Source organism: Myotis brandtii, unplaced genomic scaffold (assembly GCF_000412655.1).
Source record: "Myotis brandtii unplaced genomic scaffold, ASM41265v1 scaffold349, whole genome shotgun sequence".
Lineage (NCBI taxonomy): Eukaryota > Metazoa > Chordata > Mammalia > Chiroptera > Vespertilionidae > Myotis > Myotis brandtii.
In genome coordinates, this window is record NW_005363427.1 from 680,676 (window position 1) to 684,975 (window position 4,300).

General features: G+C 39.6%; 1 protein-coding gene across 16 annotated transcripts in view; it reads left to right on the plus strand.

Moving 5' to 3' along the window:
* KDM6A (lysine (K)-specific demethylase 6A) overlaps positions 1-4,300 on the plus strand; it is a 103,300-nt gene that overhangs the window by 39,007 nt on the left and 59,993 nt on the right. The window lies entirely within an intron of this gene.

The following is a 4,300-nucleotide window of genomic DNA, read 5'->3' on the forward strand; positions in this document are numbered from 1 at the left end:
TTCATTATATTCCATAAATGAGTGAGATCATGTGATATTTATATTGCTCTGACTGGGATATTTCACTTAGCATAATGATCTCCAGTTCCATCCATGCTGTTGTAAATGGTAAGAATTCCTTCTTTTTTTTTACTGCAGTGTAGTATTCCATTGTGTAGATGTACCACAGTTTTTTTTTTTTTTTTTAATTAAATCTTTTTTGTTCAGGTTACATTTGTTCCTCTTTTTTTCCCCCCCCTGACTCCCCTCCTCCCAGTTCCCGCCCCACCCTCCGCCCTCACTCCCCACCCACTGTCCTCATCCATAGGTGCACGATTTTTGTCCAGTTTCTTCCCGCATCTCCCATTCCCCTTTCCCCCCCAAGAATAGTCAGTCCATTCCCTTTCTATGTCCCTGATTCATTATAATCACCAGTTCATTCTGTACATCAGATTATTTATTCACTTGATTCTTAGATTCACTTGTTGATAGATGCATGTTTGTTGTTCACAATTTGTATCTTTACCTTTTTCTTCTTCCTCTTCTTAAAGGATACCTTTCAGCATTTCGTATAATACTGGTTTAGTGGTGATGAACTCCTTTAGCTTTTCCTTATCTGTGAAGCTCTTTATCTGACCTTCAATTCTGAATGATAGCTTTGCTGGATAAAGTAATCTTGGTTGTAGGTTCTTGGTATTCATCACTTTGAATATTTCTTGCCATTCCCTTCTGGCCTGCCAAGTTTCTGTTGAGAAATCAGCTGACAGTCGTATGGGTATTCCCTTGTAGGTAATTGAGTCTCTTTCTCTTGCTGCTTTTAAGATTCTCTCTTTGTCTTTTGCTCTTGGCATTTTAATTATGATGTGTCTTGGTGTGGTCCTCTTTGGATTCCTTTTGTTTGGGGTTCTCTGCGCTTCTTGGACCTGTAAGTCCATTTCTTTCACCAGGTGGGGGAAGTTTTCTGCCATTATTTCTTCAAATAGGTTTTCAATATCTTGCTGTCTCTCATCTTCTGGCACCCCTATTATTCTGATGTTGGTACGCTTGAAGCTGTCCCAGAGGCTCCTTACACTATCTTCGTATTTTCGGATTCTTTTTTCATTTTGCTTTTCCGGTTGGGTGTTTTTTGCTTCTTCGCATTTCAAATCTTTGGCTTGATTCTTGTGCTCCTCTGGTCTGCTATTGGGTGTCTGTATAATATTCTTTATTTCAGTCCGTGTATGCTTAATTTCTAGTTGGTTCTTTATCATAGCATCGAGGGTCTCATTAGTTTTCGTGACTCTCTCCTCAAGTTTATTGACAGCTTCTAGCACATTTTTGCAAGCCCTCAAAATTGCGATTTTTAGCTCTATATCCTCCATTTCTGTCATGTTTTTTTGTCTCCGCATTTTTTATGCTTTCTTGGTGCACCCCCTAGTGGTCTTTGTGCGCAGTCTTGTTCTAGTTGAGCCTTGATTGTTGTAGTTAATACTAGAGGGATTTGACCACCAGGCCGACTGGCTGTGTGAATCAGCTGTGTCTGCCGCGGAAAACTTCTGTCCTCTGGGGAGGTGCTAATCTAGCCTTTGCCTGCGGCGATCTGGCAAATGGCTCTGCGCAGGGCTTGGGCGGGGCGGGCTCAACAGGGCGGGCGGAGGGAGCCGTTATGGTGCCCTCAGTCCTGTTCCCAGAGGCTCTGCTTCTCAGAACCCCCGGAACCGCTGCAAACCTCGGAGGGAAAGCTGCCTTCCAACTGATGCCAGACACTCCCGCTTCTCCCGTTTGGGTCCGAGTCCCCAGCGATTCGCCCGTATCTGGAGCTCAGAGTCTGAGACTCCCCCCTGACCGAAAACGACAACCGCGCTCTCAGCCACCAGCCCGCTTTGCGCGCGCACCTCCGCACCTGAGTTTTTTCCACACTGCGCCTCCTCTGAGCCTCGGTGTGCTGTTATTTTTCCTTCTAGTTGAAGAGTCTCTCCTCAGCCAGCCTTCCTGTGGTTCTGGGTGATGTCCGTTCCGTCTTTTAGTTGTATTTTTGAAGTGGTTGTTTGCGGCAGCAGTCTCCGGTGTTTACCTATGCCGCCATCTTGGTGTATTCACACCTTTCTTTTTAATGAGTGTTTTTGCTAGAAGTAGAATTCGGTTTTATTTAACAACTTTGAAATTTACATTTCATTGTCTTTTGGCTTTTATTGTTTCTGATGAGAAGTTGTCTGTTGGTGTTAATTTTGTGAAGGTAATATGGGAACAACACCCCTCCCCCCCAATTGATTCTTTCATTTGAAAATTCTCTACTTGGTGTTTATAAATAAGGATGTTCATTTTCTTTCTTTTTTCCTTTTTTATTTTTATTCTCACCTAAGAATATTTTTTTTCATTGGCTTTTAGAGAGAGTGGGAGGGAGAGGGAGAGACAGAGAGAGAAACATCGATGTGAGAGAGACACATCAATTGGTTGTCTCCTACAGGGTCTGAGGGCAGGTGCTCTAACCACTGAGGAAACTGGCCAGGGCAGAATGTTCATTTTCAGGTTGTCCAACTCCCTGATACTATAAACAGTGCCATTTAGGACATTATTTATGGGAAGGTTTCTTTGGCATATGTGTACCAAGAGTGAGATTGATTATAGCATATTTTCAGACATAATTTCATGAGTAAATCCTCTTCCTGGAGGTCATTAGTGGGAGTTTTTTGTTCTGTTTTTACTGACATTCCCACAGTGCTTGAAATTAACCCAACTTTCTTATGTTTGTCAGTCTGATGGGTAGAAGGTAGTCTCTTGTTTAAACTTGCATTTTCTGTTTTCTAGAGATATACACTTCTTCACATCTTTTTCACCTTTTATGTGTTTTTATGTCCATTGACTATTTTTCTGCTTATGTGTTTCAAGTAGAACTTTAGTCTTCTTTGTGATTTGTGCTGTTCTGGTCATGTCAAATAAGTTCTTTCTCATTTCAAGGAAATATTCTCTGACATTTTCATCTCTTAGATTTATTCTTTTACCTTTCATATTTAGGTCCTTAATGCAGTTACCAGTTTTTTGTATGTGGTATAAGATAGAAATCCAACTTCATGTTTCTCAATATTCTGCCAGTTTTTCAAGTATTTTTTTCTTAGTTTTTGAAGGTATGTTTTATCATTTATTAAGGTAATTCCAAAAAGTAGTCTTCCTAAAATATAAATCTGATCATATTGCTTGAATTCATTTCAGTGGTACTCCATTGTCCCAAGATACAGTCTATATAGTCTTTAACATGGTTTAGGAAGTTCTCTGTGAAGTCATATTTGCTTGTCTCTGCATTTGCTGCCCACCCTGCTAGTACTCTAAACTTAACATGTGTTTTGTCCTGGCCGGGTGGCTCAATTGATTGGAAGGTCGTCCCATAAACCAAAACGGTTGTGGGTTTGATTCTCAGTCAGGGCACATACCTAAGTTGTGGGTTTGATCCACCGGTTGGGGTACGTAGGGGAGGAAACCGATTGATGTTTCTCTCTCCCCCTTCCTCTCTAAAAATGAATAAAAACATATCTTTGGGCAAGGATTAAGAATAAACAAATAATCTTAACTTTCTCCCTCTGGGAGATAACATACTGTTATTGTACATAATACAGCATGTTTTACTCGCTTTTCTCTCTGTATTCTTCACTATAGTCCCAGCAGTTCCTGTTATGTACTAGGTGTTCAGTAAATATTTATCAGTGGAAGGAAGTTGGTTGAATAATTTGGTCTTTGTCCTTCATTAACTGTCTAATTAACTCTTTCAGACCAGATTAATGTTTAGGGGGAACTAATTTAGCTGTAATAATAGACAGTTCTTTCAAATCTTCCGCATGTTGCCATACTGTATTTATATAGTTCCTTATTTGTTTCTGTAGCTTTTTACTTATCTCATTTGATCGTTAGAACAACTCTAGATAGAAAGATCAGGCATTACCTCTGTTCTTTGGATGTTGAATTATAGTTTAAGTGATTTGCCTGAGGCTCACACAGCTAGTTTTCTATTTGATCATACTTTTCTGGAGAAAGATTTGTTTGCTCAAGCAGCTGTGTACTATTAGTGGTATGAAAAATGCCACTTCATTCCAATATTTTTTTGTCAAGTATGTTTTAAAGGTAATATTTATGAGGTTTTCTTTATTGGCTTTTCATTTCCCCTTTTTTGAGGAGTTACCTTAAGCTTTATGACTAGCAGTGATGGGTTTCAGTCATACCAGTACTTTGGGGAGAAAACTGTGGGTAAATGGTTTCATTTAGAAATTTGCCTATGGAACCTTAAATATTACAAATTGTAACTATGGGAAATTTGGTGTCTTTAATATCATATGTATTATACTTTTTTATA